The sequence below is a fragment of the Cyanistes caeruleus genome, chromosome 5 (assembly GCF_971803275.1).
Source record: "Cyanistes caeruleus chromosome 5, bCyaCae1.hap1.1, whole genome shotgun sequence".
Classification (NCBI taxonomy): Eukaryota; Metazoa; Chordata; class Aves; order Passeriformes; family Paridae; genus Cyanistes; species Cyanistes caeruleus.
The window spans coordinates 64,693,559-64,706,668 of record NC_141705.1 but is presented as its reverse complement, the minus strand read 5'-3'; positions in this window follow the sequence as shown (position 1 = coordinate 64,706,668).

Here is a 13,110-nt window from a genome sequence, read left to right as displayed (position 1 = left end):
ACGGCTCCTCCGCGCTGCTGCATCTTTACGTGCTGCTGCTCTTGGCCCATCCCCTCGACCCTGTGAGCAAACCCGAGAGGAGCACGGGTGCCTCTCCTCTGGTTCCGGAGGATTTCGACCTGGAGGAGAAGGACTCTGCGCTCCTCTGGTGGGCGTCCAGGACACTCCTGCTCATTGACGTGCTCCTCATAGGAATGGCCATGGGATGGGCCCTTGGAAGAAGATTTCAGAGACGCCGGGGAGAGGTGAGGCAGGGGGTGGGGGGTCAGGGGCAGGTGGGATGGGGCAGACCTTGAGGGCCTCTTGGGCACCCTTTGGCCAATGCCCTGCGGCAGAAGGGGCCTGAGCTCCTGGCTGGGGAATGTGGCCCAGGGGCTGAGCTCCATGGACAGCACCAAGCAGAGGCAGCAGAGCTCTGCCTGCTGCAGCCTCTTCCCCGGGCCAGCCCAGCCCAACTGGGCCCGAGTCTCTGTCTCCCAGGCCAAAGGCAGTCCCACAGGTGCCGGCCCCGCTCTGCCTCTCTGCCTCTTCCATGGGGATCCCTGTGCTTTGCCTTGCAGCGGAATCTCCAGAGCCCTTCGGGCCGTGCGGGGCCCCGCCGCCATCGAAGACTCGGCTGTCCCACCAAGTTGATGCAGCTGCTCAGGCAAAACCGTGACCTGATGCGGCTGCACCTTCGCTACAGCTCTCAGCCGAGGAGGCCAACCACCAAGACGGCGGCAAAAGAGGGCAGTGACAGGAGACTCCGCACCTCCCCACAGCTCTGACCTCCAGCGTCGCGCTCCAGCTACAGAACCTTACGGGGAACGGGTGACCAGTGCCCAGCCCAGGCACTGCGACGTTCCCCACCTTACAAGTTAGCCACACCCCTGTTGTTGTTCGATTCCCCACCACGTTTCCCCCAAGAAGTTGACCTTTCCCTTAGTGTTCAGTTCTAAACAGTTGAAGCATTGAAGTTTCTTAGCCTTAAGATTCTTACCCCATAGTCTTCTAGTAACGTTGGATTGTAGATTTTAGAAGTAGTCAAGTGAATAAAGTTCACGTTTTCTACACGTTGCTGTGTCATTTTCTTGAGGTTGCACCTGAGACCTGGGGACTCCTTGAGAGATGGCTTTGCATGGCAGCTCCAGACTGCCTGCAATGGAGAGCCCCAGTGCCCCAGCAGGCTTTGCAAGAGCACGGAGGGCAGCGGGAAAGAAGAAGGTGGCCAATATTCACCTGCCTCCACCTTCCAAGGAAGCTTGCAGTCAAACCCTGTCTGCCCTTTAGGGGGGACCCTAAAGGCCCCGGCAGGCATCACCATGGCCCCAGGACGGGGGGCTTGCAGCACTCTGGGGCACCAGGAAAGGAGCAGGATCATCCCTGGAAAGCTGTCTGGAGACAAATCCAGAGACGTCTCCCCTGGCATCCAGGCAAGGGCTGAATACAGGCAGGCAATTAGATCCACAGGCTGCCTGGGCTATGGCACCAATCAGTCCTGCTTCATAGATTTCGGGGGGCGGGGTTATACATATATATATATATATATATATATATATATATACGCATATATGTATATATGTATCTACATCTGTATTTAGTTCTTTGTATTTATCCTGTTGACCCTCAAATAGGATTAGATTTCATTTTCCTACAAAACAAAACATCCGTTTTTTGATTTTTAGGAATCAACCATCTGTGCTCCCACTTTAAATCACTTCTCTCAAACTCATTCTGCATCTTGCTCCTTTCCAGCACCATCAAATACCTCTGTTAAAATACAGAGCATCAGTGGAAGGACGACAATCTTGTTACTTGCTGAAGAAAGTTAACTTGGATGACATACCTGCTTTTAAAAATCCAAGAGGAACAAAACCTACACATCAGCTTTAGAATTTCAAAAGCTGCTTCCTCAACTCTTCCACACCACTTTACTCTTTGGGGACATTCAGCAGCAATACCAAACAAGCACAGAAAAGAAATGGAAGAAGAAATGCAGATAGTCAGCAGCAGACCACCTACCAAAATACATTTTAAATGCAGCTCCAAGTTCTCCAAGAGCAAGTTTGAAGTGTAAATGGAGACACTCACACAAAATTACTACCAGGTGGTACTTTTGGCATTTCCTTGGGCTTTCCTCTTCATTTTTTTTTTATCTCTCACCTAAGGCAAGAGAAAAAACCCCAAACAAACACAACCTTTCAGGCAGAGAAAAGATGTGGTTGCTCTTGAAGAAAGCATTTCATTCTGCCTGGAGAAGAAGCTGCTGGGAAAAATATTAGCTTTTAGCAAAATGGCACTGTGCTGTTGCACTTGTTCTAGCACTGGGAGAAAGAACAGGCCCGTCTGTAAGGCTCCTGCAGCTCACCCTGGCTGAGGGTCATTGACCACTGAGCACTGCAGGCATCACTGGCAACAACGATGGTGGAAAATGGGGAGGGAGCAGGATAAATAAATGTTTGCCATTGCCTTAGCCAAAAAAACCCCAGACATCAAAAGCAACCCACCCTCAAAACAAAGCTATGAAAATAGTTTGCCTCTGAATTTAAAGAACTTCAATTAACTCTATGATGTCTGCTTTTGGTTCAGCATTCATCAATCTGAATTTGAATATGCACAGGGTAATGAAAGGTAACTGAAGCTTAAAAATCATGTCTATTGACTTGTGCATAGCCTATACTGAAGCACATTAAAAAGCAGCGTTTTGCTTGAAATCTGCACGGTATTAACTTCATTCAGTCTTACACTCACTAGGTAATTAAATACATGAAGAAATAGATTTTTTTTTTTTTTATTAAGAATGCATTATTAATTAGGAAGGCATGGCTTTAGTAGAGTCTGCTGATACCAACATTACTCAGCTAAGTTCAAAGTATGAACACAAGAACTTGATGACAGAAGCAATGTTCATCAGAGCCTCAACAAGAAAGTTGCAGTTTCAAGTTTTTCAGATGTCCTACACTTGCTAAGGCATCTCCAGAAAGAGGAGTCAACTGAAAATAGCACAGGAAATTTGAAACCCATTTCTCTTTTTGTCTTTTTTTCCTGAACTTTCTTGTGGGCAACAGAAAACTCCTAATATGTGGAATGCAATGTAGTTTTTATGCCAGAGTCATGAGTCATCCCCTCAGTTCCAACCTGATCCAATGCTCACTTGAATCTTGGAAAGGCTCAAATCAGCAAGATGAAATTAAAATTGTATTCATGAAAGGAGCTCTTTACTCTCCATTCCCCTTCCTCCCCCAAATACATCAGCACCAAGTGAGAAAGGCTCAATCTGAAAAATAATTATTACACAATTAAACTTGGACATAGCTAGTTTGCTACAAGTTCCAGCAGACAGACAAATGAGAGCAGAATCAGAGGTTATCAACCTCAATAGAAATTCCAGCTCATGCTTTCCCCAAAAACCTCATTTAATTTATCCAGGATTAAAAAATAAAAGAGAAATGAAAAAAACCACATAAAAGCATTTCACATAGTATATAGTGAAATGCTATCGTTTCCACCTGAAATATTCATCATCATTATTATGTTTTTCCATAGTAAATTACAAAGTCTCCTGCACCCATCTTCCCAATATCTCATTCTAAGTGCTTGCTACTTTAATCCCTTAGGAAGCAAAAGGAGCCCCAGGTGTCTCTGGATCGACAGAAACTAAACAACACAGCTTGACAAAGTATATTAAATTGTCAATCAACTCAATAAAGAACTCCCACTCCAGAGATAGCTATCACCAGCTGATGAATTTGGCTAGGGCAGGTTTAGTGAAGAAAAACTAGGTCTTTATTACCAAATCAGTTAGGAGTTGTTCTACCGTACTGCCCGTAGGATGAGAGTATAAACACCATATTCTTCACAGCCTCATCCACAAAGAATTCCACCTTCAAATTAAGGCTGCTTTGGAGTTGGACCAAACCAATGAAAACTCACTCATCAAACACAGTGATGGCAGCATGCTCAGTCTTTGCAATACAAAACTGGCAACTAACAGCACATTCCTGATCACATCTCCAAGGCTGAGTGTACAGAACTGCAGTGGTGGCCAGGCCCTCGCTGACTGCCAAACCTCCAGCCATCATCCCTTCCTCTCACAGCGACAGGGCAGAAAATAACAACAGCAGAAACTAGATTTTTAGCTTAAGCTAAAACCACAAAGGTCATTGATGAAACAGACTGGAGTGCTTTAGAAACTAGCACGCAGACTTAGCTGAAAACAAATCTTATTGATCACCAATTACAATGAATACTTAATTCTGTTATTCTGCATTATTATTAGACAGTCAGAGACAGCCAAGCTGACCTCAAGCATGCTGAAGCATCGGGGCCAGGCAGTGCACATCTTCCCAGGAGCTGATTTACCCATCGTTCTCAAGTGAATTCACCTGCACACAGCCCCACCGTACAACTGCTAGGCTGCAAAATAAAAAAATAGCTCTGCTTAAGAGTCAAACCCCAGGACATAGACCATATGAAAGGAAGAATGAAACCTGCAGCATTTGGTTGACCTTCAATGCCCTGAGAAGATGACAAATTCCCCAAGATGAACAAGTGCCCAAAATACAAAGCAAAGGACTGACTTTTAGGGATCAAATGTTAAATAGGCCTGCGAAATTGGAGTTGTTAGGTTGCACATGAAAGAAGGGAAAAAAGAAAAAACCACCCCAACCCTCAACTGCAATTTTACATCCCTCTTGGAAAATTTGCTTTAATAAGAGAGAGGAATGGATACAACCTTCCCCTCACCTGGAGATTTTAATCAATTCAAGCCATTTCAAATCTGGCAAGAAAGCCCTACCACAGTCCCCATCAAACAACATTGCCTTTCATTTTTGCTTCTCATGACTACTTCAGAGCAGTCTAAATAACAGCAAAGAAGGAAATTCAAGTTGCAATTCAAACACTAAGCTCTGGAATCCCATATTGCCTTCAAACAACTGCATGAAACACTAACTTCATGCTCTATGCTCTCCAATACATAGAAGCCATTTATTTGCATAGCCTTTGGCTGCTAAAGATGGAACCTGCATTTCTAGGAGCAGATGGGCCTGATTCTCACCTTCCCCCGACACACATGAGCAGTGTGGGCCCTGCCTTTCTGGGCACCTCACACTTACTTGATTCAAACTCTTGACTTTGCTCTCTGGAACACTGCCCTTCCTGAATCCAGCCCAAGCTACGAAGCAGCCACACACCTGCTGAAGTTGCCATTCTTGACATCTGCCTCTCCCCATCAGGATGCCTTGCAAAAACTATTAGGATCCAATGCTGCCCGTGTCTGCTGCAAGGAGGAGCTCTCTGGCTTTTTTACTCCTATCTTTAGAACATTCTCTTTCTAAGGTCATGACAGCTGGGGACAAATACAGAGCAACACCTTGAAGCATTAACAAACAGAAGCAACAGAAAACAGAAGCTGCTGCATTTCCTGTGGCCATTTGAGGGTGAAACTGCAAGTGTGAAAATATTGCAGTTCTGTCATTCAGGAAGAAGCACACATTCCAAAGGAAATCCATTCAAAGCAGATTATACAGCATAGATTTGTTATCCATTTGAAGTTATTAACTGGAAGCCAAAGAAAGATTTCTTTGGTAGCCTCACAGGTTTATCTTCAGCATTTATAATGGAACAGTTACTCTGCTTTAAATTTAAGTGTTTCTTTCCCCCAACAGTCTCATCTACCTCCTCACCAAGCTGATACGGAATAGAGGAGCACAGATCGTGTGAGGAACAGATTTGGAATTACATAAATGGACTTACCATGTGGCTACAACTGATATTTCCAGCTCTGTGGCCTAAGAGCATCCATCCATCCATCCATCCAGTGCCAGTCCAGCACTTCCTGATGGTATTTGAAGCCACTGCTTCCACACAAGTTAGAACAATGCACTTCTCCTTTGAGGTCATCTGGCTGCTCCAAGTGCAACAATGGAGCCACCAAGTTCCAGTTGCAAGGTCAGCATTACAAATTTAAAACCTTCCTGTTACAAAAGGTAAAGGCTCTCCAATCCTGCTGGAAACAAGAGCTTTGAAGAAACCTAACTCTTCCAACTTCAGCTTGCTTCCAACTTGAACGGTATCAGCTTTTTTAGATAATAAAGGATTGTCTGTAGATTACTGTGGATTAAAATTAGAACTGCAGACCTGACTATTAGTCTCAAGTTTGCTGGTGTGAGGAAGGTGATGGTCCTTCTTATCCATCCCTGGAATCACCATCATGCACTGTCTTCACTATCTCCAAGAGGTATTTTTTTTTTCAACGTGGATAAACTATTTTAGGAAGTTTGGAACAGGGAGAATGGCTGCCTTCCATACAAATCAAACAGGTTCCATTTCCAAGTGATTACAATTGTATCAAAGTCTTCAGGCCCAAATAGGTGTAGCCGCTGTGAAATACAGAAGCCCTTATGAAAGGCTCACTCAGAAGGTGTGAATAGAATAAAAAAGAAATTCATTATAAAAAAATGAGGAAGGAAAAAGCCTTCATTCCCAGCACTGCAGAATTCCAGCCAAGTAAAATCTCACTCACTTTACAATGAAAGGAAAATATTTGAGTGCTGGTGGCAGGGACAAGGCGAGGATATACAGTGCCAGGGAGGATTCTGCACTTAGAGATGCTGAGTATCCAGCCAAGAGACAGAAATTCAATTGCCAAGGCATTTGAATGAAGTCAATTAAGTCACATCACCTTTTCTATTTCAGTGTTTCCATCTGACAAGAAAGCAAAGGCGGGCAGCAGAAAGCAGGTGAGCTGCTGCACTCAGGGGTAGGGATCAAATGAACTATGCTGGTTCCATATGCACTATGGGAAAAGCAGGCAGAAGAGAGGAAGAGCTCTAAAATTAAGATGGAATTTTAACCTCTTCCTTCTCTGTTGACACTGACTGTAGGCATGTCTAACAGCTTTTCAGACAATTGTGTTTGATTTTGTTCCACAAACCTTACCTAGATCCACATTCATTAGCTGACTCTCTGCTGCCATCAAAATTGAGGGAAGGAACACCTTTTAGCACTGCTTAGAAACAGAGGAGATCAAACTAAACTCTGCAGCTCCAATGAGCGAAGGAATTATGTCCTATCCACCTTCATGAAGCCGCAAAGACCAAAATCTCTTGAGAGCGTGCCATTTCCTTTCAGCCTTGTGCACTGAGCCTTCAGCTCATCACGGATCAAAAGATGCTGCACTAAATTACAAGAAAAATGACTGCATTCTGTTTAGTTGCAATCCTGGTAGTCATAACAAATCTTGTGTGCATCAGATGGCCTCCAGAAAAATCACATGCAACAGCAACACCATCCTCAGATGCTCTCCCAGTACCTTACCTAATCATTGCTCCGTCACTGGACAAGACTTGTCCCCACCCTTCACACCTACAGCAACAAACCTACAAATCTTCCAAACATTTCTTCAATTCCACACCCCTCCGGAACATTCCTGCTTAAAACCGCACAGCTGCCCACGGGACAAAGGTCCAGTGTTACAAGCTGCTGCTCTCCCTCCACACAAGCCCCTTGCACATCTTGCACTGCTGCTCTGAAACTGCACAATTTGTCAGCAGCACCATTAGACTCAGAATTGGGAAACAATTCCTTCTGCTGGGTTAAGTTGGAAACAGTTCAGGCTACAGGAGTTCTTTATTATTCACCCTCATGGAATGCCCCTGCCCTTCAGAGCTCAAGCACTCCTGTGCAGAGCATCTCATGGAGCCAAAGAGAAAGGACTGCTGTCCCAAAAGAAGAGTCTGGGAGGAACTCCCAGTGTCCTTCATGCCTTGAGAAAGCTAAGGAGCAGTCACTGATGGCCTAAAGGGTACAAATTCAGTTCAGATGACAAATTTTCCAGGGTGCACCCCCTCCTCTTTATCTTCTAACACAACTACAAACAAACCAAATGATAGATTTTACAAGGAATAAGGGATGTTTAAAAGCAAATCTCTAAACTAAGCCTGGCATGCTCACCCAGGAGTTCAACACAGCAAGGCAGGCACTCTGCACTACCTAGTTCATGGCAAGAGATTTCTAAACTCTACCAAATGAAGTGAAGAAATGAAACAGAGAGCAATAGAACCGTATTTTAATTCATTTCAAGGCATGGAATAACACAGAATCTTTTCCATGAAACTAGGGCATTTTTCTCCCTTATCTAGTGCCCAAGTAAGATTAGAAATTGGGAAAAAAAACCACTGAAACTGCAAATGCATTTTGCCCCCAGCTAGAAACAAAAGGTAATTATTTGAAAACTAGAAAAAACTCCAAGAGGAAACGTAAAACATTATGGAATATGTATTATTTTTATCACCCAGAATTCCCCATGTTAAAGGCACAGAGAAAACCATCATTCAGAAGTGGGAAAACAGAGGGACTGTACAAGTGAAATGGAGTTCTGACAAATGATGCTGTGTAGAATATGGGTTCCCAAACCAACAGAACAAAGGCACCCCGACAGCAGCAGCCTCAGAGATTGTACATTGCAGCTGAAGCACGGGGGTTTCTGTAGATTCACCTTGTAAACTGGCACACTTACTTGCCAAGGCTGCTGAACTTCTTTCACCTTAAACCACAAAACCTCCCAGTCCTTCCACAGCAATCACTCCATCAAATCAAGACAGACCAAAACATGTTCTTTGCGCTGTTCACAATAAGATGAAGTTATGTGCCCAAGAGATACCATTTGAAGTCAGAAGGAACAAGCCAGCAGGTGTAGAAAACTGGTATTTGAAGAAGTGACAAAAAGACAGCAAACTGAAGCCCATGCTTAATACAAAAGCCCATGATTAATAGAACACAAATGCAGATGGATATGATAAGCTTGCACTGTCGAAGCTAAAATCATTTCTAACAAAAATCACCACATTTCCAAGAATTCAGTACCACTTGTGGTGGCCACTCCTGATCTCTACATAATATGTCAGCAGTTCAATTGGCAAGAATCTCTTTATCTAGATCCAAGCAGGGAAGAAGTCAAGGTCCCAGTGATATGCAATTCTGTAGCTTCATTAGAAACCTTTCATCCTGCAATAGTTGAAATCCAAGCGAGAAAAGAACCTGTTTGGACACCAACTATCCTTAGTAGCAACGTTTTGCAGCACGCAATTTGAAAAGGTTAACCTGCCAGGCAATAATACAGACAAGAAAAATGAAAAGGAGGGCAAGGAGAATCATCTGCTGCTGAAACTGCTCTTCTACAAAAACAAAGTGATATGAAGATTCAGCCCGTGAAGAACACATTCCTCAACCAGGAGAGAAAAACACAATTCTTAAAAATCTCCTCTGTCGTTCTGATTGGGAACGGTGGGAAAGAACGACACGGACTCTCAAGGGAGTCACAACAGGAGAATCTTCTCTACTTTATTACTCTAGGCTTGTCTAATAGACAGATACGTGGAAAGTACAGAAAGGAAACTCTTATTGCTTAGTAAAGTGCTACATCACCATCATTGGTCAGTGGGGCTCACCACCCCCCTGACTTTCTCCTGCAAGGAAAACAAGAGGACAGACAAACAGCACCTGGCAGTTGTTTTCTGTCTGTGAGGATTGTTTTGAAATCCTCCTATGAATTCCCAGGCTAGCTTTTCGGGCAGGACTGATAGGCCATGGGGCCTGCAGTTTCTGCAGCTCTCTGCAGCCTGCTCCAAAGCTAGCATCCATACTCTCCACTACATAAGAAATAGAAAATTGACTACAAATCACGTGTTCACTACTTGTTGCTTGTTCACTACTCAGACATCAGAATTACTACCACAATACTAGAAGAACAATCCAAGAAACATATTCCAGGGATGCATTTTAATTAATTTGCTGCTGCCAGCCGTGCTGTGCTTTGCTTCTATCCATCCACCCTGCTGCAAAAAGGTTCAATTGTGTTTTCACCATCACTTCAAATCAGCTCTTTGACTCACAGCTCACCGCAGACCTCGAAACAGGAGGCAAAGATCTGCACCACTTGGCCTTTCAGAACTTCTCACCCATCTATGACCTTTCTGGGGCCAGCTTCAGAAAATGGGGGGGAAGCCATTCCAAGGAACACGACCAAGGAAATCACACAGCACTCGGGACTTGTTCCAGGCATCAAATTTTTAATGGATGATGTGAAGTAACACCGAAGCAATTCCTGTCCACAGAAAAAAAGATTTCAAATGGTTTTGTCTCAAGGACAATCACTGGAGGTTGAAAGTTTCTGGTGCTGAAAGTTACATGAGGTCCTCAACACTGAGCAATCAATATCCCCAGAGTCTAAACTGTGAAATTACTACCTGGGCAAGGAGAACATTTTCAGGATTTGCAACTCATCTCAAAGCCTCAGTAGAACTCAACCAGCAGAATTCCCCTGAGATGGCACTGTGCTCTGGAAGCCCTCAAATACTCACTAAAACAGACTTGACTTTCACTAGGACAGCTGCTCATGAAAATCTGGGGTAAAACCTATGGGAAGTGGCCATGTGCACGCATATTCCTTCTTCCCACAGCAGGCACAATCAAATCCTCCTTTGAATGGCCTCCAAGTTGAGCAGCACTCATTGGCACAGCCTCTTCTCCCACAGACAGGCCAGCGAGCAACACGGCAGCGCCAGCCAGGTGGGCAAGGACAAGAGAGAGCAGATGCCAACAAGGCTTGGAAGCTGGGCCAAGGGAGGTTTACGCTGGCCATTGGGAAGAACTTGTGCCCAGCGTGGGCCATCAGATACTGCAATGGCCTGACAGGGGCTGCTGGAGTCATCATTGTGGCACGGGTGCAAGGCAAGCCAGGCCGCAGCGCTCGGGCCCCGCTCTGCTGGCCATACTTGCCGCCATGGCTCCCAGCTTGGACTCAACATTCTCTCAGGGCTCTCTGCAGCCAGGGCGTTCTGTGCTTCTGTGACATCACAGCCTCTGGGGACGGCACGCTGGCTGGCAACTGTCCCCAGCTGTTGCTGCGCCCCAGTGCCCAGGCACAGCTGCTCGCAGAGAGACGCCCAGAGCCTCGGTGCTGCTGGCAGAGCACTATGGCTGCTCACGGCTCCTCCGCGCTGCTGCAGCTTTACGTGCTGCTGCTCTTGGCCCATCCCCTCGACCCTGTGAGCAAACCCGAGAGGAGCACGGGTGCCTCTCCTCTGGTTCCGGAGGATTTCGACCTGGAGGAGAAGGACTCTGCGCTCCTCTGGTGGGCGTCCAGGACACTCCTGCTCATTGACGTGCTCCTCATAGGAATGGCCATGGGATGGGCCCTTGGAAGAAGATTTCAGAGACGCTGGGGAGAGGTGAGGCAGGGGGTGGGGGGTCAGGGGCAGGTGGGATGGGGCAGACCTTGAGGGCCTCTTGGGCACCCTTTGGCCAATGCCCTGCGGCAGAAGGGGCCTGAGCTCCTGGCTGGGGAATGTGGCCCAGGGGCTGAGCTCCATGGACAGCACCAAGCAGAGGCGGCAGAGCTCTGCCTGCTGCAGCCTCTTCCCCGGGCCAGCCCAGCCCAACTGGGCCCGAGTCTCTGTCTCCCAGGCCAAAGGCAGTCCCACAGGTGCCGGCCCCGCTCTGCCTCTCTGCCTCTTCCATGGGGATCCCTGTGCTTTGCCTTGCAGCGGAATCTCCAGAGCCCTTCGGGCCGTGCGGGGCCCCGCCGCCATCGAAGACTCGGCTGTCCCACCAAGTTGATGCAGCTGCTCAGGCAAAACCGTGACCTGATGCGGCTGCACCTTCGCTACAGCTCTCAGCCGAGGAGGCCAACCACCAAGACGGCGGCAAAAGAGGGCAGTGACAGGAGACTCCGCACCTCCCCACAGCTCTGACCTCCAGCGTCGCGCTCCAGCTACAGAACCTTACGGGGAACGGGTGACCAGTGCCCAGCCCAGGCACTGCGACGTTCCCCACCTTACAAGTTAGCCACACCCCTGTTGTTGTTCGATTCCCCACCACGTTTCCCCCAAGAAGTTGACCTTTCCCTTAGTGTTCAGTTCTAAACAGTTGAAGCATTGAAGTTTCTTAGCCTTAAGATTCTTACCCCATAGTCTTCTAGTAACGTTGGATTGTAGATTTTAGAAGTAGTCAAGTGAATAAAGTTCACGTTTTCTACACGTTGCTGTGTCATTTTCTTGAGGTTGCACCTGAGACCTGGGGACTCCTTGAGAGATGGCTTTGCATGGCAGCTCCAGACTGCCTGCAATGGAGAGCCCCAGTGCCCCAGCAGGCTTTGCAAGAGCACGGAGGGCAGCGGGAAAGAAGAAGGTGGCCAATATTCACCTGCCTCCACCTTCCAAGGAAGCTTGCAGTCAAACCCTGTCTGCCCTTTAGGGGGGACCCTAAAGGCCCCGGCAGGCATCACCATGGCCCCAGGACGGGGGGCTTGCAGCACTCTGGGGCACCAGGAAAGGAGCAGGATCATCCCTGGAAAGCTGTCTGGAGACAAATCCAGAGACGTCTCCCCTGGCATCCAGGCAAGGGCTGAATACAGGCAGGCAATTAGATCCACAGGCTGCCTGGGCTATGGCACCAATCAGTCCTGCTTCATAGATTTCGGGGGGCGGGGTTATACATATATATATATATATATATACGCATATATGTATATATGTATCTACATCTGTATTTAGTTCTTTGTATTTATCCTGTTGACCCTCAAATAGGATTAGATTTCATTTTCCTACGAAACAAAACATCCATTTTTTGATTTTTAGGAATCAACCATCTGTGCTCCCACTTTAAATCACTTCTCTCAAACTCATTCTGCATCTTGCTCCTTTCCAGCACCATCAAATACCTCTGTTAAAATACAGAGCATCAGTGGAAGGACGACAATCTTGTTACTTGCTGAAGAAAGTTAACTTGGATGACATACCTGCTTTTAAAAATCCAAGAGGAACAAAACCTACACATCAGCTTTAGAATTTCAAAAGCTGCTTCCTCAACTCTTCCACACCACTTTACTCTTTGGGGACATTCAGCAGCAATACCAAACAAGCACAGAAAAGAAATGGAAGAAGAAATGCAGATAGTCAACAGCTGACCACCTACCAAAATACATTTTAAATGCAGCTCCAAGTTCTCCAAGAGCAAGTTTGAAGTGTAAATGGAGACACTCACACAAAATTACTACCAGGTGGTACTTTTGGCATTTCCTTGGGCTTTCCTCTTCATTTTTTTTTTATCTCTCACCTAAAGCAAGAG